We start from the raw sequence: 23,366 nt of genomic DNA, 5'->3' as shown, positions 1-23,366 counted from the left end.
TATAATTTGAATATGACAAAACAAGATGTCAGTATCTATTATAAATTCTAAAAGAAAAGGAACAATTGGTCAAATGTATTATTATTAGTATCATTAATAATAAGAATAATAAGAATAATAATAATAAGTAATTTCACTAGTAGACAGTTCAGATAGGTGGAATGTATAATGCAGGAAAGGCAATCAGTATGTATTATTAATGTAACACAACCCAGCTAATAGTGTATATAGTGCATCACTTGGTCAATTTAAAAAATAATAATAATAATAATAATAATAATAATAAGAAGAAGAAGAATTATTATTATTATTATTATTATTATTATTTTTTTTCTAGTAGACAGGTCAGACAGGTGGTATACAGTATCACACAGGCCAGGCACCCATTATATATGTAAAACAACCAGTTAATATGATATATACTGCATTACTTGTTTTCATTACATACTGCATTACTTGTTGTTTTTTTTAACATCAGCAGGAACAATCTGACAACTTTATTATTATTTATAATTTATTTATTAACAGTTTCTTATATATAATAATTATTTTCTAGTAGACAGACAGGCAGTATGTATCAGCCAGTCAAGGTACTCAGTATGTATTATGTAACATAACACCGCTAATTTGATACACTGCGTCCCTTTTTTAATTTTTAACAGCAGCAGGAACAATTGGTCAACGGCAATGCTAAGAATTATTTCTAGTAGACAGGTGTTATATATCAGTCAGGGCAGGCAGCCAGTGTGTATTATGTAACACAACCCAGCTAATATGATATACGCTGTGTCACCTGTTTTATTTTTCATAGATGGCAGCAGGAACAATTGGTCAACTTCACTAATAAGAATTTTCTTGTAGACAGATAGGTGGTATGTATCAATCAGACCAGGCACAGAATATGAAATATGTAACACAACCAGAGTTGTACTTGCCCACAGGGACAACCCCCAGTGGGCCATAATGTAGGCCCCCTCCTACCCTTCCTCTAGGGATCAGGATCCAGACTGTGTACTTGAATTATACATTATACGTATGTTACCTTGTAGTGCACATGACTATGATGAAGTCTCTACAGTGCATTGCAAATATTTATCTGGTCTATTATCATGCATGAACTAGCAGTATTTATACATTTACCAAGGGGCTAGTCCATACACTCTCTAATAGTTTGGCAAACCAATGTAGCGGCTGTCCACGCCCCCTAAACATGTGCTCCTATCACTGCATTTCCCGGTGGGCCCTTCATACCCAGTCCAACACTGAGCACAACCCAGCTAATATGATATACACTGTGTCTCTTGTTTTAATGGGGCAGATGTATTACCCTGGAGAAGGCATAAGGAAGTGATAAACTATTGATAAGTGCAAGGTGATAAACGCACCAGCCAGTCAGCTCCTAAATGTCAATTTGCATATTGGAGTTGATTGGCTGGTACATTTCTAACCTTATACTTATCACTGGCTTATCACTTCCTTATGCCTTCTCCAGGGTAATATATCTGCCCCAATATTTCATAATAGGCAGCAGGACAATTGGTCAACATGAATAATAATATTTTTCAGTAGACAGATTGGTTGAACGTATCAGCCAGGCCATGCACCCCATATGTTTTACATAACACAAACCAGCTAATATTATATGCTCTGCATCACTTGTTTAAGTTTTAAATATCAGCAGCAGGAACAATTGGTTAACTTCTTAATCAGAAATATTGTCTAGTAGACAGGCGGTACAGTATGTACTGTATCAGCCAGACACCTAGCAGTAACACAACCCAGTCCACTTACATCTTTGCTATTTTGCCCAATTTGGCATAGCATGCAAAACACAGCTAATCTGTTTTTCACGAGTAGCGAGTAGATGGATTTTAAATTTTTTGTTTGCCATAATAGTATATATATAAAGTAACATATTAAAGATGCAAATGAAAAACATCACAAGGCATGGGTAAATTTCTGAGTCTATGGCATGCAAAACTGTGCCATACATGGCGGGATATAGCAAAGATGTATGTGGACACATCTGAATGTATTTGATGGTTACGTCCGTGAAGATTTTCAGGTAACATCCATTACACATACATTTCATTAAATATTGTCAAGGAAATAAGAATGACTTTCCTGAAAATTTAACTAAAACAATCTGTGTGGTTTATGCTTTATTGTAAAAAAAAAGTATGGAATAACTATCTGTAGTAGTTTCAGAGAAATCAGACATGTATTTGATGTCAGAAATTACCATGTCCTATCCTGGTTACATCCATTACATTTAAACAATGTATTTATTTATATATAAATTGGTGAAAATGACCCGTGTTTTCGCTGCCACAGTTACAAAAACACATGGATTCGCTAATGAACATGTTTTTCGCTCCTGACAATTTTTTTGCCTATGCGAAAAAATGGCCCTGCTGTTGAATAAGGGGAATCTCCATTTGCCCTAAAAAATATCGAAAAGTGTCATTTTTTCACCTAGGCAAAAAAAGTCCCTAATTGAATACCCCCATAAGCTTTAAGTGTCAAGCCACTATCCATTACAATGCCAAGGTTCCGCACATGATCAGTGTTTTGTAATTCTGAACCTCCAAGTTGTAGTCCAGGCGGCTTCCTATGCTGCAGTTTTGTCCTTTGAGCTATCATAGAGACCTTTGTAGTGTAATACAATTTCAAGAAATGTTAGTAAATAATCCTCAGCATGCATGAAATTTACAAACTCTTATAACTAAAACAACTGGTGTTCTTACTTTAGTGATACCTTAAATCTGAAATTCCTTATCTAATAGTAGGTGAGACAGTGAACATACTTTTGAAGAAAACACACCATATGGAATGTGAGCAGATATTATACAAATACTTCTTATGCAGAAAATGTCTATTATTAAAGTGAGAAATACACAGATGGCACAAATATTTTTTGTTAATTCCAATTAGTCTGTTTTCAGAACAACCTTATTGCAAGTTGCTATAAATTAGCATCGTCTTTGTGCTCCCTCCTACACTGTTTTTATATAATGCCAAAAAACTTTACACCACTGTCACCGAGATGCACAGAATGTTTTGCATATTGCTCATTAATGAAAATAAGTTTTAGTAGACATTTCTTTTTGTGCCGCAAAAACTTTATTCCTTGTTGTTGTATGTCATATAAATAAGATATAGTTAAATGATTTATAATAATTTATTTAAAAGTGCTTTTAATTTTATTTTATAAAAGCAATTTCAATTGTGTGCAATGGCTTGTGAAATAGAGAATGTTTCCTGAAGTAAAGACATTACTACAATCCCCCTGCATACGAATATTGCCTAATACATCACATGCTGTCTAGGGAGTATCACTAAATATTGCCAAGCTTGGTGTGTGCTTACAGGTAGTTACTTTTTATCAGTAGATTAGATTGGGGCTGCATAATATGAAAACAGAGTAGTGTGAATTCTCATGCTGTGACATAAACCTTTTTTATCACCAAACCCTAGAGGATATAGAAATAATAAACTGCTGAATAAGGACAACTAAAATAAAAGAAGAAAGAAAACTATAAAGTTTGGATGGCCAGTTATTTGTCAGCCAAAGTAACTATAAATATCGTGAAATGATTTAGGTGGAATCCAAAAGGGTTTAAAGATTTATACTAACATGATACTAAAGCCTAAGAAAATACATGTACACTATACTGCAATATCTTAAAACTGATTAACAAGTGAACAGTATTTTCAAATGCTAACCTTAAAACAACACTCACCAACAACAGTAAAAGTATATTTCTAATAGTTTTCAAAACTTGACAGAACAGAAGCTGAAGTTACAGTTTTACTATTGGCTGTTACCTGTTCTACTTATTGATGTACAGCTACTGTTTGATACTGTTACATCAGAGTGAGATGAACATACTGCAGTTGACAATATGAACTACCAGCAGTCAATTCTAATTGTGAAGTCTTCAGATATTGCCCAGAGTGTGGGGAATCATTGGGCTTACATATCTGTCCCCATCTGCCTCACACCAAATGCCTAATTTCTTAGTTTTTGTCCCTACTACAGCTCTCAACTGTAGGAACCACATAACCCTTCCCTATTCTTCCTTTGCCACAAAGACTTCCTTACCAAATACTGTGAATACATTTAAATCCACCACTGTATATCAATATTCCCATTACATAATATTTCATCATGTTTATACTGTATTTGTTTGCACTTCAAATATGCCACTACATTACAATACAAGAATCACATCTAAGATGAAGGTAAAGAGTACTTTTATTGAGTAGATGATCAAGATTGAAAATTGAAAATTTAGAACATTTATAGGGAGAACTATTTCTATGACAATTAGGGACTGTTGGAATTGACATGACTAATGAGGAAAGATCTATATGTATAAAAAATATGATGTGTGACAACCAATTTGAGCGGTAATACATCAGCAGAATAAAATGATTAAATATATAGCTGCAAGTAAAACAAACACACTAGATAGCATCATATGGCACAAAATGCATATTAAAGGAAAAATATGGTTTTACAGAAGAGAATGCCTGTGGGCAGTACCCCTCCTCATGCTGGTGAATGCACTTTAAAGACTCTAACACTGTGGGTGGTATTCTAATAGCTGCAGTAAATAAGTGACCCCAGGGCTATCTAATTAGCCCTGATGCCAGCACTAATTGGGGATTGGGATCTGTAATAAGCATCCATTTTCTGCCGATTGCGGGTGTGAAAATTAGAGGTGAGTGGGTTCGATTCTCAGAGAACCAACCCCCCCTGAACTTCACGATCTGAGCCGGGAACCGAGTCTGGCTCGGGACTTCCCACCAGACTCGGATCCCAGAAAGAGGCAAAACATCATCATCTCTCTGTCGGATTCTCTCGGGTTTTAGATTCCAAATAAACAGCCGCGCATCACTGCCATTTTCACTATGGACTTGGAGAGTGAGGAAGAGAGACCTCTGTCTCTCTCTGTGGGTGATGGCGTTGAGTGGGGTCAGTGTGTACTCTCTAGGGGTGCTGTCCTGTCACTGTGGTGTCCCTGTGATGTTAGGGGTTCTGACCTGGCTGTCACTGGTGTTTCATGTGCTTTTAGGGGTGCTGCAGCTGTACATGGGTGTTGCTGTCCTGGCTGCTGTGCTGTACAGGGGCACTGTCCTCCTTTACGCTGTGAAAATACGAGGGTGCTGGCCCTGTCTTGTATGCTGTAAAAATTCAGGGGTGCAGTGAAAAGAAATGTACACTGGCCCTTTCTTTTATGCTGTAAAAATTCAGAGGTGCAGTGAAAATAAAGGTACACTGGCCCTGTCTTATATGCTGTAAAAATTCAGGGGTGTAGTTAAAATAAATGTGCACTGGCCCTGTCTTGTATACTGTAAAATTACAGGGGTGTTGTTCAAATACAGGGGTGATAGACCTCTCCTGTATGCTGTAAAAGTACAGCGGTGCTGCTATTAAAATAAACGTACTCTGGGCCTGTCCTGTATGCTGTAAAAATACTGGGGTGCTGTGAAAATAAAGGGGCACTGTTCTGTGTGCTGTTATAATAAAGGGGTGCTGTACTGTGAAATGGAGAACCAAAATTTGGAGGAAAAAATAGTGGGAGATCAGGAATCACTTCCAGTTCCTAGTACTAGTGCAGAAGCTGCTGCTGCCACCAGTCATGACATTGATGCAATTCCATCAATGTTGTCATCCAAGAAGCAAAAAATTATTAATCACAAAAAAAAGAAATTATCTGATGAGAAATGTAAAATTGGCAATATGCCATTAACAACACGAAGTGGCAAGGAAAGGCTATGGCCTTAACCTATGTTTATGACTGGTGGTTCAGCTTATCATGAGGATGTAAGCCCTCGTCCCTCTGAGGAGGAAGTTGACGGTGAGGATTCTGATGCTGATGTGGTTTGTTTGAATAAGGCACCAGTGGAGACAGTTTTGTCCATGGAATGATAAAGCCCATTGTCATGCCTGGGCAAAATATCAAAAAAGCCACCTCTTCGGTGTGGAATTATTTCTCCACAAATCCGGACAACAGGTGTCAAGCTGTGTATTCTCTTTGTCAATCCATAATAAGTAGGGGTAATTTGTAATCACAAGTGGAACGTGACCTGTCAACAGCTACTCCTTCATTTTCTCCTGCATCTGGGGCTGCAAGGAAAATAATAAAATTTCCTATCCCACCCGCTGGTGATGATGCAGGGCAGTCAGGAGCAAGTGTTGACATCTGGTCTGGACTGGCGATTTGGGGGCCCTTGCACAAACTGGTTTTATTTAACCTAAGTTGCCGCCGCGCCCCCCCCCCCCCCCCCCCAATGTGTACTCTGAAAGAATGTTTAGTGCAGCCGGTAACCTAGTCAGCAAACGGCATGGAGGTTATTTCCACTAAAATGTGGAGAAGATGATGTGCATCAAAATGAAAAATAAATTCCTCCAGGAAGACCTTTACCAGCAATTGCCTCCAGAAAGTAAACAGGGACCTGTGGTGGTGGATTCCATTGGGGACGAACTAATACACTGTGCGGATGAGGATGTACACACTGAAAGGGGTGAGGAATCAGAGGATGAGGACGACATCTTGTCTCTGTAGAGCCAGTTTGTGCAAGGAGAGATTAATTGCTTCTTTTTTTGGTGGGGGGGATTAATTGCTTCTTTTTTGGTGGGCACCCAAACAAACCAATCATTTCAGCCACAGTTGTGTGGCAGACACTGTCACTGAAATGATTGGTTTGTTAAAGTGTGCATGTCCTGTTTATACAACTTTACTTTCTTTGCATTATGTGCTCTTTGGGGCCTAGTTTTTAAACCTGCCATCCTGTCTGCCACTGCAGTGCCACTCCTAGATGGGCCACGTGTTTGTGCCACCCACTTGTGTCGCTTAGCTTAGTCATCCAGTGACTTTGGTGCAACCTTTTGGCCTAAAAACAATATTGTGATGTGTGAGGTGTTCAGAATAGACTGGAAATGAGTGGAAATGAATATTATTGAGATTAATAACATAGAAGCAAAAATACCCTAAATTGTGTGATTTTAGCTGTTTTCGTGTGTTTTTGTTTTTAAAATCCAGATCCAAAAACAAAACCAAAACCTGCAAGGGTGGTTTTGGTGAAGCCAATCCAGATCCAACACACAAGCAGATATCCATATCCAAAACCAAAACACAATACCCGAAATGTGTCTGCCGCACATCTCTATAAAAAATATGAAGGGCCATAACCTATTTGTAGTGGCAGCAGAAAGGTAAGTACAATATAGTCTATATGGGCAGGCAGGGCCGGTTCTAGACCTTGTAGCGCCCAGGGCAAAAGTTTCCTTTGGCGCCCGGCGCTCCACCTGACAGGGAAAACAGGGTTAGTGCGCACTGTAGGTGCACAACAAGAAATAGGGATGTGGCTTCCAGGGGAAGGGGTGTGGTCACAGTTATGCCCCCTGTAGCTGTGCCCTCAGTAGCTGTGCCCCCAGTACTGTGTCCCCTGTAGCTGTGCCCTCAGTAGTTGTGCCCACAGTAGTTGTGCCCCCAGTACTGTGACCCCAATACTGTGCCCCCTGTAGCTGTGCCCCCAATACTGTGTCCCCTGTAGCTGTGCTGCTTACAAAAAAAATAAAAATAAATAACATCGGCGCTCCTAATTCCTGACCGCTGATGCCCTCCGTCTCCAGCTGCCGGTGCCGCTCCTTGGATATATGGGAGAGACATCATAACGTCTCTCACATAGCACCGCATAGACACTAGAGGACAATTATGACCTCTAGCGTCAATGGCTGCTCCCACAATGCCGTGAGGTGCGTGATGACGTCATCACACACCGCACAGAAGGGAACATAGAAACAACCCACCGGGCACAGCGGATCTTGCCATGGCGGCGCCCTTAGGACGTTGGCGGCGCCCTGGGCAAAAATCCTGCTTGCCCGTGGTAAGATCCGCTACTGTGTGCAGGGTCCTATGGGACTGTATACACTGCACAGAATTCATCCATTATAGATATGCCCCTTATTAAGTGGGTACTTGCTCTGACCCACAGGGTGCATACTGTATATTTATTAAACATCAAAGGGCCATTAAATACTGTTACTTTATGATTGTGTGTGAAATATTTGTGCTAGGAAAAAACAGATGACATTATAATCAATATGTTGGCTGATAAAATTAACCCGTTATGCTCACAGGGACATCAAGAGCAGCCCCAGGCCTGGGTACTTGGGAAGGGGTGGGGCATGACCAAATCTGGGGAGGCGTAGCTAGGCCCCTTAAAATAAAAATGCATAAAATACTATGCAAAGGGCAAATTTGCAGTGCTGCGCGCTGCACTGGTGGAGGACAATGTTTCTTTCAGCACCTGCATAGCACACCCTCAGTAACGCTCAGAAACTGACCCAGACTGTGCCCCCGCCAGGCCCATATACAAGCCCAAACCCAGATAAAGTGTACCCCCCACTGTACAGTATGGTCACATAACTACACTGTACAGTATGGTCATACAAAGTCACTGTACAGTATGGTCATATAACTACACTAGTGTCTTTATAACATTTGAACTTGTGCAAGATAAATAGACTAATTAATGATTATTATTCCTAAATTCTATTCAGATGGGCTATATATATATATTTTAGAGATGTGTGGCCGGCACTTGTTTTCTGTTTTGGTTTTGGATCTGGATCCTCGCTCTTGTTTTTTGGATCTGGATTGGTTTTGCCAAAACCACTCTTTCGAGTTTTGGTTTTGGATCTGGATGATTTTTGAAAAAAACACAAAAACAGCTAAAATCACAGAATTTGGGGGTAATTTTGATTCTACGATATTATTAACCTCAATAATATTCTTTTCCACTCATTTCCAGTCTATTATGAACACCTCACACCTCTCAATATTGTTTTTAGGCAAAAAGGTTGCACCAAGGAAGCTGGATGGCTTTGCTAACCGACACAAGTGTGCGGCACAAATACTTGGCCCATCTAGGAGTGGCACTGCAGTGTCAGACAGGATAGCACTTATAAAAACTAGGCCCCAAACAGCTCATCATGCAAAGAAGTAAAAGAGGTGCAATAAGGTCACTGGATGACTAAGCTAAGCAACACAAGTATGCGGCACAAACACCTGGCCCATCTAGGAGTGGCACTGCAGTATACGCTATGTGGAAATGGGTGGGGGGTGGGTGGGAGAGGAAACAGTGGTAAAGAGGCACAAGGGTTAAAGTACAAAAATTGAATGAATACTATATAGGCTTTTCCACATTCCAGAAAATTATACCATGAACTAGTATTTCTAAAATACCGTTGGTGGAGGTGCAACCAGAGAGTGTTGAATAATATTGAGAAACAGAAAAAAGAGAAAGACTCTCTTCTTGGGGCCCACTGCCTATATTAAAATTTAACTTTTAATAGATATAACTAAAAATCATGAAAAAGATTTTATTTAAATAAATAAAAGCCCACAGAAAAGAAGAACATGTCGGTGTAATATTAGTACTCGCAGTGAAAATAATATCTAATTGTTGAAATTCTATAATTAAACCACTATATGGATAGATATAGGTTAGTAAATATTACATGTAATACTTGATTCCGTCCCCTGACAGTCCCTGGTTTGTTTGCTGCTGTTTTGCATAAATCTCTAAGGCAGCAGTTGTCCTAACAGACAAACAGTGATTTTGTCTAACATACTGTATGTAGTCTGTTATCTGCAGATAGAAACAATGTTACACTCTACTGGGTTGTATGGTTACAAAATAACAGAAAAACAGGTACATTTCTTCATCTGTGTGTATGTGCTTCTGTGATACCGCTAACCAATTGTGGTACAGCTGTATGTGGTGCGAGTCGTACCTGTATCTTCCCGCCTTCATCTGCCTCAGCCGCTTGAAAGCCTCCAGGTGGTGCCCTCTGGATGGGTTGGCAGAGGGATGAGGGCAACCCCAAAGAACCCCTTTACAGAAAGTCACGACTGATTAACACAGTGACTACGGTTTTATTTGAAATGGTAAGTGAATCACAATGCTAATAATGTACACAATTGCTGACTAAATCAAATACATTTTACACATATAAAGTCAGGGTTAGAATGCAATATAACTTCAGTTGCCATGGTGTCTCATCTCAAGATAACGTTTGATTAGCATGTTTGCATATGGCAGTTTACAGTTAGTACATTTAACATACATCAATCTAAAGCCAATTGGTTCATTACACAGAGCAGATCATTTACTTTTACTTTCAGTTCAATTACTTTCTTGACCTGTCCCAAGGGGGCAGTGTTGCATTAGTTTTTGTAAGGGCTAGTATTGAGCAGGCTGCAGGGTCATAAAGTTGGAGACAGAGTCATAAAAGTCCTGGCTTGCAGAGTGGGGGAAATCACACAATGTCCAGAATGGGGGAAGGGACAAGGCAGCAGTTATAATCAATGTTCAGGGAAAGGGTAAATTGAATGATCACTAGCAAGCCATGCAATGTTCAGTGATATGGTAAATGAAATGATAAACAGTGTGCAGGAGTGGGAGAAGCAGTACAATGTCCAGGAGAGGGTGAATGAAGCAGTGAGCAAGTAACAGATACTGCACAGCCTCAGCAGAGTCAATATGAATTCATAGCTTACCCGTGCCCGATCGGCAGTGGCTGGTCGCTCTCGGTGGCTGTGCTCCTGTGATCACGGTGGGTACTCTGTGGTGTGCCAGCTTTCGCCCGCAGTGGCTCCCTGCTGCATCACACGGCGTCCAACTCCCCGGGTCCTCGGTCCTCCGATCAGCGCCACTCAGGTCTCTGCTTGAGATGGCTGCTTCAGTGTGCCAGCTTTCACCCGCAACGGCGTTCTGCTGCAACATACGCTCGTCCCTGCACCCGTCTGTGATTGCTTCCTGATGCCTGCGCTCCTTCACACAGCAGTCCGTCTTCAGCCCTGCTCTCTGGGACGTTCCTCTCCCTCTCCCAACCTGGCTCTCTTCTCCCCAAAACTCCCACCCCCATGCTGTTTCCTTTGTCCTGCTCAGACCCCCACCCGTGAGTTCAGGGGTCATCCAATAGCAGGCAGGCAGTGGCTGCTGATGTCACAACTCTGCAACCTGATGCTCACTTGAGAAAAAGGACAGGAATTCCTGGGATGCCACATATTCCTCCGCTAAAACTATGAGTGTCCTCACGCATGGTGGCGTTGCATTGAATCTCTTGAATACGGTTCTGTTCAACAGGATGAAGCTACAACCACGTCATTCAATACACATACATAGAAACATCATAACCTGACAGTATGGAGCCTAAAGGGTTTTCAGTTACATTTTACACCTGGTAACGTAGGGGTGGGACACCCTGGGTACTGCGTACCGACCGTCTGACCTGAGAGTCAGGGCCTTCAACTTCGGAGGGAGAAATGACTGGGGTAGGGTCAATTCTGTACCCCATCGGCCTTTCCACTGTCAGTTCTGGGGCTATGGCCCCAACAGGGTTGCATGGGACTGGGCCGCACATAAACAACAGTAACTCGGTGGGATCATGAAAGGGAACAGCCCCTGAGGATCCCCATCCCTCTGCCATTGGAGGGCTCAGTGGAGATATCGCAGGCACCTCGGAGGCACATATCTTCAGCTGATCTCTAGGCACCATGCTAAGTTTGCCATCTTGTTGCCGTTGGATCTGGTATGCATGCATATCGTCACTGGGAATGCTGACTATGGTGTAGGGTACGTCTTCCCACATGGCATCCAACTTGCTGTACCGATGGTTCTTCTTTTTCCAGACTTTATCTCCTATCTGTAGAGCTTTTGCCTTAGTGCTTGTGTTGTAACTTCGCTCTTGGCGTTAATGTGCAGCCTCCATCCTTTTCCCAACAATCTCCCGGGCCATCTTGATCCTGTGCTGATGTTCACGCACCCAACCTGTTCGGGGGTTCATGGGTTCACTCACGTTGGGCATCAATTCCAGGTCTCTGGGCAACTTTCCCTGCCGGCCGAACATCAAGTAGAAGGGTCTGAAGCCGGTAGAACAGTGTTCCGTGTTGTTGTACAGGTAAGTGAGCTCTGGCAGGAAGGTTGGCCACTGGGAGTGTTTCTCTGCTGACAAACTCCTCAACATCCCTATGATTGTCTGATTGGATCGTTCGCACAGTCCATTGCCCTGTGGGTGGTAGGCAGTTGTCCTTACTTTCTTGCACCCAAATAGCAAGCATAGTTCTTGAAATAGCTGGGATTTGAATGCGGGACCTTGGTCTGTTAGAATCCGTTCTGGGTACCCATATGGCCGAGCAAAGTGTTTTAGAAAGAGTCCTGCTCCCTCCCTTTGTACTTTGCCCCAGTCGAACACTGGTGGGTCAAGCTGGGGGCTCTCAGGTCTCTGGTCAGCGGTTTCCGCCACTGGGTCCGAGGTCACGATCCGCGTTTGTTCTGGAGGCCTGAACCATGGGGTCTCTACATCTTCAGCTTGATCTTTGTCCTCTTCTGTTAGGTCAGTGGTAGGCAGTCGGGACAATGCATCTGCATTTCCATTGGACTTTCCACTCCTGTAGTTCACGGTGTAACGAGAGTTGGCTAGGCGAGACATCCACCGTTGTTACATTGCTCCCAACCTGGCTGTGGACAGGTGCGCAAGTGAATTGTTGTCGGTATCGATGACAAACGGGGTGGCAGCCAGGTAGTTTTTTAATTTTTCAGTGACGGCCCAAATTAGGGCAAGCAATTCCAGTTTGAAGGTACTGTAATTGTCGCAGTTCCTTTCGGTCTTCCAGAGTCCTCTACTGGCATAGGCAATCACTCGCTCATGGCCGTCTTGCATTTGGGATAACACTGCCCCTAATCCATGGTGGCTGGCATCTGTGTGCACCTGGAAGGGCTTCTCATAATCTGGATAGGCCGGCAAGGGTGACCCTATCAATGCCGCCTTCAATTCTTCAAAAGAAAATTGTTGCTCTTCCCTCCAGGTGACTAGAGTGGAACTCCTCCTTTCTTGACCAGACTTGCCTCACAGAAGTTCATGTAGTGGGGCAGCCACCTTTGCGAAATTCTCTATGAAGCGTCGGTAATAGCCACCAAAGCCGAGGAAGCTCCTGACATATTTCACTGTCTTCGGTGTGGGCCAATCTCGCACCACCTGGATCTTTTCGGGTTCCGGTTTGATCCCGTCTGAACTGACTACATGGTCTAGATATTGCACCTTTGGTTTCAATAAATGGCACCCTGATGGTTTGAGTTTCAGCCCTGATTTGGCCAACTGGGTGAACACCTCATCCAGGTGTTTCAAGTGTTCCTCGTAGCTCTTGGAAAAGATGATGACATCATCTAAATAGAGGAGAACCACCTCAAAGTTACGGTGTCCTAGGCAGTGCTCCATCACTCTCTGGAAGGTAGCAGGGGCGTTGCAGAGTCCAAACGGCATCCGATCAAACTCAAAGAGGCCCATCGGAGTGGTGAAGGCAGTCTTTTCCCGGTCTTCCGGGGCCATGGGTATCTGCCAATACCCGCTCGTGAGATCCAGTGTGAAGAAGTAGGTCGCAGTCTTCAATGCCGTGAGGGACTCCTCAATCCTAGGGAGTGGGTAGGCGTCCTTGTGGGTCACTGCGTTCAGTTTCCGGTAATCCACACAGAACCGGAGACTGCCATCTTTTTTCTTCACAATAACAAGTGGTGCTGCCCAGGGGCTGTGACTCTCCCTAATAACTCCAGCCGCTTTCATTTCCGTGATCATGTTTCGTACGGGCTGGTACATGGTCGGAGGCAGAGGTCGGTGTCTTTCTTTGATTGGGGGATTCGTCCCCGTGGGGATATGATGGTAGACACTCTCTGCCGTCCCGAAGTCCGAGGAGTGTTGGCTGAAAGCAATCGCGTTTTTGCGGACCACCTGGAGCACACTTTCTCGTTTTTCTTCCGGGGTGTCCGAATCCCCAATTTGAATTTCACTCCACCATGGAGGATCGCTGCTGGCTGCCATCAATGGTCCTGTCACCGCACTTTGCTGGGCTGTGGCGACGTTTTCTACCAGTATATCTTGGAAGTCGACTTGGATTATTCTTGCCACGGGACAGTGCTTGGACAGTCGGATGGAGTAGCTGTGCGGGTTGAGTATACGTACCGGCACCCTCCCACGTTCCACTCGTGCCAAGGTCCTTGCCACCGTAAATGGCAGTTGCCCGTCAGTGTTATAGGCTTCGATCATGGCTTCGTAGTCTCGACCGCCTGGTCCAATCCTAGCCTTGCACCAAATCACGTGTTCGGAATTTGGTCGCAATATTACGGGTTGTTGATCTGCGGTCCTAGCTTTCCCCACCTCTCCCTTGACATTGGCGAACTTCTTCTGCCCCTCTAGCAAACGTACAGTTTGCTGCAGAGTCCTCCGATCTCTTGAGGTGGCAGTACACATTTCCATTCGGAGAACTTCCACCAGTTCATCGTGGCAGTTCTTCAGAACATTCATTCCAAGGATCACTGGGGGTTGATGTTCGTTATGTACGGTGGTGACTAGGCACCCCTGTTGCGGAAGTCTCACTTTGCCGACTTCCAGATCTGCTTCCCAGTAACCACTGTAAGGGATTTGTTGTCCGTTGCTGGCCAGGAGATGCAACCAAGTTGTTGGGGGGTCACAATTTCCCTCTCATTCCAGTGGCGCAGGAATTCGGTAAGTTGTATCGTGGTCACTTGGGAGCCGGTGTCTAGTAGAGCTGGTACCTCCACATCATTGATCCAGATCTTCAAGTGTGGGCACTCACCAACATATTGAGGCCACCACTCCTGCGACGATGGACCTGTGGGTGTGTCTACTCCCGAGGGTCGGACCTTCACCTCGGGGTTGGCTCGTTTAAAGCCCCGTTGGTGCAATTTCTATCGATGTGCCCACTTTGCCGGCACCCCCTACAGATGGGTCTCCCTTGCGAATCGAATTGATCTGTTGGACGTCGGCCAGTATCTCTTGGCGTATCCCACCTGGACCAGTTTCTTTCCCCACGATCTTGGCGTTCTTGGCGCCATTCCCTGCGCCGGATTCCAGCTTGCCCTTGACTGAGTTCCTCCAGCTTCTGTCCCATCCTGGATAGGTTCAGTGTCAACTCGGTGAGCTTGCTGGCCAGGACTCCGATGGGATCCTGGTCAGGTGGGGCCTGTGACTGTTGGATTGCGGTCGCCCTGGGTAATGGGGCGTTGGACAGTGGAGACTGTTTGGCATCCCTGGAGGGGTCATCCTCGGACGATTCCAATTGGTCATACCCTACCTCATCACTCTGGTCAGGTCCCAGAATCTGTAAGATGGCTTCCTTGAATTCTGCGAAGGTACAGTCTGGCTTTTTGCGTCTCCACATCCTCAATTGGGCACAAATTGAAACTCCTTGCGTGCCCTCGATAAACAGGTTGATCAAGGTTTCATCTGCTTGCTGGGCTTCACGGGGATCTAGGGCCTGCACTGACTTCATGGCTTCTTGTAGCCCCAGGGCGAACTCTCGCAGGGATTCCTGTGGATGCTGCTTCCTGGCATAGAGACTGCCTTTGAGGTCAGAGACTGTGCTCGTATCGAAGATGACCACTAAGCTTTGTGAGAATGCGTTCCGCTGTTGCCTTCTCTGAGTCAGACAATGCCTGGACTTCACGGAGGGCAGCACCCTTCAGCTGTCCCACTAAGATCTCAACCTTTTGAGCCTCGCTCAGCGTATACAGTTTAAACATAGACTGCATCGTGGCTTTGAACTCCTTGAATGGGCTAGTGCCTGGAAGGCATGGCTTTCCCGAGTACGTAGGTACCCAGGGGGCCCCAAAGTAGTACGGCATCGTGATGGGTGATGCTGTTGCCATAGATGGTCTTTCCTGGCTTGGAGCAACATTGCTCTGCTGAGGAAGAGACATCTTGCTATTGAGATGCGGTCACAGATCCTGTTCGTAGACGCCAAGTTGTGATACCGCTAACCAATTGTGGTACAGCTGTATGTGGTGCGAGTCGTACCTGTATCTTCCCGCCTTCGTCTGCCTCAGCCGCTTGAAAGCCTCCAGGTGGTGCCCTCTGGATGGGTTGGCAGAGGGATGAGGGCAACCCCAAAGAACCCCTTTACAGATAGTCACGACTGAGTAACACAGTGACTACGGTTTAATTTGAAATGGTAAGTGAATCACGATGCTAATAATGTACACAATTGCTGACTAAATCAAATACATTTTACACATATAAAGTCAGGGTTAGAATGCAATATAACTTCAGTTACCATGGTGTCTCATCTCAAGATAACGTTTGATTAGCATGTTTGCATATGGCAGTTTACAGTTAGTACATTTAACATACATCAATCTAAAGCCAATTGGTTCATTACACAGAGCAGATCATTTACTTTTACTTTCAGTTCAATTACTTTCTTGACCTGTCCCAAGGGGGCAGGGTTGCATTAGTTTTTGTAAGGGCTAGTATTGAGCAGGCTGCAGGGTCATAAAGTTGGAGACAGAGTCATAAAAGTCCTGGCTTGCAGAGTGGGGGAAATCACACAATGTCCAGAATGGGGGAAGGGACAAGGCAGCAGTTATAATCAATGTTCAGGGAAAGGGTAAATTGAATGATCACTAGCAAGCCATGCAATGTTCAGTGATATGGTAAATGAAATGATAAACAGTGTGCAGGAGTGGGAGAAGCAGTACAATGTCCAGGAGAGGGTGAATGAAGCAGTGAGCAAGTAACAGATACTGCACAGCCTCAGCAGAGTCAATATGAATTCATAGCTTACCCGTGCCCGATCGGCAGTGGCTGGTCGCTCTCGGTGGCTGTGCTCCTGTGATCACGGTGGGTACTCTGTGGTGTGCCAGCTTTCGCCCGCAGTGGCTCCCTGCTGCATCACACGGCGTCCAACTCCCCGGGTCCTCGGTCCTCCGATCAGCGCCACTCAGGTCTCTGCTTGAGATGGCTGCTTCAGTGTGCCAGCTTTCACCCGCAACGGCGTTCTGCTGCAACATACGCTCGTCCCTGCACCCGTCTGTGATTGCTTCCTGATGCCTGCGCTCCTTCACACAGCAGTCCGTCTTCAGCCCTGCTCTCTGGGACGTTCCTCTCCCTCTCCCAACCTGGCTCTCTTCTCCCCAAAACTCCCACCCCCATGCTGTTTCCTTTGTCCTGCTCAGACCCCCACCCGTGAGTTCAGGGGTCATCCAATAGCAGGCAGGCAGTGGCTGCTGATGTCACAACTCTGCAACCTGATGCTCACTTGAGAAAAAGGACAGGAATTCCTGGGATGCCACATATTCCTCCGCTAAAACTATGAGTGTCCTCACGCATGGTGGCGTTGCATTGAATCTCTTGAATACGGTTCTGTTCAACAGGATGAAGCTACAACCACGTCATTCAATACACATACATAGAAACATCATAACCTGACAGTATGGAGCCTAAAGGGTTTTCAGTTACATTTTACACCTGGTAACGTAGGGGTGGGACACCCTGGGTACTGCGTACCGACCGTCTGACCTGAGAGTCAGGGCCTTCAACTTCGGAGGGAGAAATGACTGGGGTAGGGTCAATTCTGTACCCCATCGGCCTTTCCACTGTCAGTTCTGGGGCTATGGCCCCAACAGGGTTGCATGGGACTGGGCCGCACATAAACAACAGTAACTCGGTGGGATCATGAAAGGGAACAGCCCCTGAGGATCCCCATCCCTCTGCCATTGGAGGGCTCAGTGGAGATATCGCAGGCACCTCGGAGGCACATATCTTCAGCTGATCTCTAGGCACCATGCTAAGTTTGCCATCTTGTTGCCGTTGGATCTGGTATGCATGCATATCGTCACTGGGAATGCTGACTATGGTGTAGGGTACGTCTTCCCACATGGCATCCAACTTGCTGTACCGATGGTTCTTCTTTTTCCAGACTTTATCTCCTATCTGTAGAGCTTTTGCCTTAGTGCTTGTGTTGCAACTTCGCTCTTGGCGTTAATGTGCAGCCTCCATCCTTTTCCCAACAATCTCCCGGGCCATCTTGATCCTGTGCTGATGTTCACGCACCCAACCTGTTCGGGGGTTCATGGGTTCACTCACGTTGGGCATCAATTCCAGGTCTCTGGGCAACTTTCCCTGCCGGCCGAACATCAAGTAGAAGGGTCTGAAGCCGGTAGAACAGTGTTCCGTGTTGTTGTACAGGTAAGTGAGCTCTGGCAGGAAGTTTGGCCACTGGGAGTGTTTCTCTGCTGACAAACTCCTCAACATCCCTATGATTGTCTGATTGGATCGTTCGCACAGTCCATTGCCCTGTGGGTGGTAGGCAGTTGTCCTTACTTTCTTGCACCCAAATAGCAAGCATAGTTCTTGAAATAGCTGGGATTTGAATGCGGGACCTTGGTCTGTTAGAATCCGTTCTGGGTACCCATATGGCCGAGCAAAGTGTTTTAGAAAGAGTCCTGCTGTGGTCTTAGCCGTCAAGTCACGGGTTGGGACAACAACTATAAATTTGCTGTAGTGATCGGTGATGGTAAGTGCGTACTGGCACCCGCTTGGGCTGGGGTCGAGCTTTACATGGTCTAAAGCCACAATCTCCAGGGCACGATGACTCTTTATAGGGTGTAGCGGATCCCGTTGGCTTGCATCGGGGTTCCTTTTGAGGCAGCAGGCCACACATTGTCGGCACCACCCTTCGATGTCTGCCCTCATCCCTACCCAGAAATATCTCCTTCGTAATACCGATTCTGTTTTCTGGGCTCCAAAGTGTCCGGACTGGTTGTGGTAGGCCTTGAGCAGGAAGCTGGCTTGTTGCCGAGGAACAATGACCTGGGTGATCTTTTGATATGTTCCAGGGTCAAGGCTGATTCGGACTGCAAGCCCCTGCTTGAGCTGGATGCGGTCTCTGTGTGTTAGTAGTTTCACCAATTCCTGGTCTGCATTGGCCCTCTCTGACTGGTTCAGCCTGCGTTCCTGCCGAATAAGGTCCATTAGGTCCAGCAACACTGGGCTCTCCCTTTGTACTTTGCCCCAGTCGAACACTGGTGGGTCAAGCTGGGGGCTCTCAGGTCTCTGGTCAGCGGTTTCCGCCATTGGGTCCGAGGTAACGATCCGCGTTTGTTCTGGAGGCCTGAACCATGGGGTCTCTACATCTTCAGCTTGATCTTTGTCCTCTTCTGTTAGGTCAGTGGTAGGCAGTCGGGACAATGCATCTGCAGTTCCATTGGACTTTCCACTCCTGTAGTTCACGGTGTAACGTAAGTTGGCTAGGCGAGAAATCCACCGTTGTTACATTGCTCCCAACCTGGCTGTGGACAGGTGCGCAAGTGAATTGTTGTCGATATCGATGACAAACGGGGTGGCAGCCAGGTAGTTTTTGAATTTTTCAGTGACGGCCCAAATTAGGGCAAGCAATTCCAGTTTGAAGGTACTGTAATTGTCGCAGTTCCTTTCGGTCTTCCAGAGTCCTCTACTGGCATAGGCAATCACTCGCTCACGGCCATCTTGCATTTGGGATAACACTGCCCCTAATCCGTGGTGGCTGGCATCTGTGTACACCTGGAAGAGCTTCTCATAATCTGGATAGGCCAGCAAGGGTGACCCTATCAATGCCGCCTTCAATTCTTCAAACGAAAATTGTTGCTCTTCCCTCCAGGTGACTAGAGTGGAACTCCTCCTTTCTTGACCAGACTTGCCTCACAGAAGTTCATGTAGTGGGGCAGCCACCTTTGCGAAATTCTCTATGAAGCGTCGGTAATAGCCACCAAAGTCAAGGAAGCTCCTGACATATTTCACTGTCTTCGGTGTGGGCCAATCTCGCACCACCTGGATCTTTTCGGGATCCGGTTTGATCCCGTCTGAACTGACTACATGGCCTAGATATTGCACCTTTGGTTTCAATAAATGGCACTTTGATGGTTTGAGTTTCAGCCCTGATTTGGCCAACTGGGTGAACACCTCATCCAGGTGTTTCAAGTGTTCCTCGTAGCTCTTGGAGAAGATGATGACATCATCTAAATACAAGAGGACCATCTCAAAGTTACGGTGTCCGAGGCAGTGCTCCATCACTCTCTGGAAGGTAGCAGGGGCGTTGCAGAGTCCAAACGGCATCCGATCAAACTCAAAGAGGCCCATCGGAGTGGTGAAGGCAGTCTTTTCCTGGTCTTCCGGGGCCATGGGTATCTGCCAATACCCGCTCGTGAGATCCAGTGTGGAGAAGTAGGTCGCAATCTTCAATGCCGTGAGGGACTCCTCAATCTTAGGGAGTGGGTAGGCGTCCTTGTGGGTCACTGCGTTCAGTTTCCGGTAATCCACGCAGAACCGGAGACTGCCATCTTTTTTCTTCACAATAACCAGTGGTGCTGCCCAGGGGCTGTGACTCTCCCTAATAACTCCAGCCGCTTTCATTTCTGTGATCATGTTTCGTACGGGCTGGTGCATGGTCGGAGGCAGAGGTCGGTGTCTTTCTTTGATTGGGGGATTCGTCCCCATGGGGATATGATGGTAGACACTCTCTGCCGTCCCGAAGTCCGAGGAGTGTTGGCTGAAAGCAATCGCGTTTTTGCGGACCACCTGGAGCACACTTTCTCGTTTTTCTTCCGGGGTGTCCGAATCCCCAATTTGAATTTCACTCCACCATGGAGGATCGCTGCTGGCTGCCATCAATGGTCCTGTCACCGCACTTTGCTGGGCTGTGGCGACGTTTTCTACCAGTATATCTTGGAAGTCGACTTGGATTATTCTTGCCACGGGACAGTGCTTGGACAGTCGGATGGAGTAGCTGTGCGGGTTGAGTATACGTACCGGCACCCTCCCACGTTCCACTCGTGCCAAGGTCCTTGCCACCGTAAATGGCAGTTGCCCGTCAGTGTTATAGGCTTCGATCATGGCTTCGTAGTCTCGACCGCCAGGTCCAAACCTAGCTTTGCACCAAATCACGTGTTCGGAATTTGGTCGCAATATTACGGGTTGTTGATCTGCGGTCCTAGCTTTCCCCACCTCTCCCTTGACATTGGCGAACTTCTTCTGCCCCTCTAGCAAACGTACAGTTTGATGCAGAGTCCTCCGATCTCTTGAGGCGGCAGTACACATTTCCATTCGGAGAACTTCCACTAGTTCATCGTGGCAGTTCTTCAGAACATTCATTCCAAGGATCACTGGGGGTTGATGTTCGTTATGTACGGTGGTGACTAGGCACCCCTGTTGCGGAAGTCTCGCTTTGCCGACTTCCAGATCTGCTTCCCAGTAACCACTGTAAGGGATTTGTTGTCCGTTGCTGGCCAGGAGATGCAACCAAGTTGTTGGGGGGTCACAATTTCCCTCTCATTCCAGTGGCACAGGAAATCGGTAAGTTGTAGCGTGGTCACTTGGGAGCCGGTGTCTAGTAGAGCTGGTACCTCCACATCATTGATCCAGATCTTCAAGTGTGGGCACTCACCAACATATTGAGGCCACCACTCCTGCGACGATGGACCTGTGGGTGTGTCTACTCCCGAGGGTCGGACCTTCACCTCGGGGTTGGCTCATTTAAAGCCCCGTTGGTGCAATTTCTATCGATGTGCCCACTTTGCCGGCACCCCCTACAGATGGGTCTCCCTTGCGAATCGAATTGATCTGTTGGACGTCGGTCAGTATCTCGTGGCGTATCCCACCTGGACCAGTTTCTTTCCCCACGATCTTGGCGTTCTTGGCGCCATTCCCTGCGCCGGATTCCGGCTTGCTCTTGACTGAGTTCCTCCAGCTTCTGTCCCATCCTGGATAGGTTCAGTGTCAACTCGGTGAGCTTGCTGGCCAGGACTCCGATGGGATCCTGGTCAGGTAGGGCCTGTGACTGTTGGATTGCGGTCGCCCTGGGTAATGGGGTGTTGGACAGTGGAGACTGTTTGGCATCCCTGGAGGGGTCATCCTCGGACGATTCCAATGGGTCATACCCTACCTCATCACTCAGGTCAGGTCCCAGAATCTGTAAGATGGCTTCCTTGAATTCTGCGAAGGTACAGTCTGGCTTTTTGCGTCTCCACATCCTCAATTGGGCACGAATTGAACCTCCTTGCGTGCCCTCGATAAACAGGTTGATCAAGGTTTCATCCGCTTGCTGGGCTTCACGGGGATCTAGGGCCTGCACTGACTTCATGGCTTCTTGTAGCCCCAGGGCGAACTCTCGCAGGGATTCCTGTGGATGCTGCTTCCTGGCATAGAGACTGCCTTTGAGGTCAGAGACTGTGCTCGTATCGAAGATGAGCACTAGCTTTGTGAGGATGCGTTCCGCTGTTGCTTTCTCTGAGTCAGACAATGCCTGGACTTCACGGAGGGCAGCACCCTTCAGCTGTCCCACTAAGATCTCAACCTTTTGAGCCTCGCTCAGCGTATACAGTTTAAACATGGACTGCATCGTGGCTTTGAACTCCTTGAATGGGCTAGTGCCTGGAAGGCATGGCTTTCCCGAGTACGTAGGTACCCAGGGGGCCCCAAAGTAGTACGGCATCATGATGGGTGATGCTGTTGCCATAGATGGTCTTTCCTGGCTTGGAGCAACATTGCTCTGCTGAGGAAGATACATCTTGCTATTGAGATTTATTTATTATAAATATTTAAATAAATATTGAGATGCGGTCACGGATCCTGTTCGTAGACGCCAAGTTGTGATACCGCTAACCAATTGTGGTACAGCTGTATGTGGTGCGAGTCGTACCTGTATCTTCCCGCCTTCATCTGCCTCAGCCGCTTGAAAGCCTCCAGGTGGTGCCCTCTGGATGGGTTGGCAGAGGGATGAGGGCAACCCCAAAGAACCCCTTTACAGAAAGTCACGACTGATTAACACAGTGACTACGGTTTTATTTGAAATGGTAAGTGAATCACGATGCTAATAATGTACACAATTGCTGACTAAATCAAATACATTTTACACATATAAAGTCAGGGTTAGAATGCAATATAACTTCAGTTACCATGGTGTCTCATCTCAAGATAACGTTTGATTAGCATGTTTGCATATGGCAGTTTACAGTTAGTACATTTAACATACATCAATCTAAAGCCAATTGGTTCATTACACAGAGCAGATCATTTACTTTTACTTTCAGTTCAATTACTTTCTTGACCTGTCCCAAGGGGGCAGTGTTGCATTAGTTTTTGTAAGGGCTAGTATTGAGCAGGCTGCAGGGTCATAAAGTTGGAGACAGAGTCATAAAAGTCCTGGCTTGCAGAGTGGGGGAAATCACACAATGTCCAGAATGGGGGAAGGGACAAGGCAGCAGTTATAATCAATGTTCAGGGAAAGGGTAAATTGAATGATCACTAGCAAGCCATGCAATGTTCAGTGATATGGGCCCTCATTTCGAGTTGTCCGCTCGCTAGCTGCTTTTAGCAGCATTGCACACGCTAAGCCGCCGCCCTCTGGGAGTGTATCTTAGCTTAGCAGAATTGCGAACGAAAGATTAGCAGAATTGCGAATAGAAATTTCTTAGCAGTTCAGTTAGTTTCGTTCCTGGTTTGACATAACAAACACACCCAG

Source organism: Pseudophryne corroboree, chromosome 3 (assembly GCF_028390025.1).
Source record: "Pseudophryne corroboree isolate aPseCor3 chromosome 3, aPseCor3.hap2, whole genome shotgun sequence".
Classification (NCBI taxonomy): domain Eukaryota; kingdom Metazoa; phylum Chordata; class Amphibia; order Anura; family Myobatrachidae; genus Pseudophryne; species Pseudophryne corroboree.
This window is presented reverse-complemented; position numbering follows the sequence as displayed.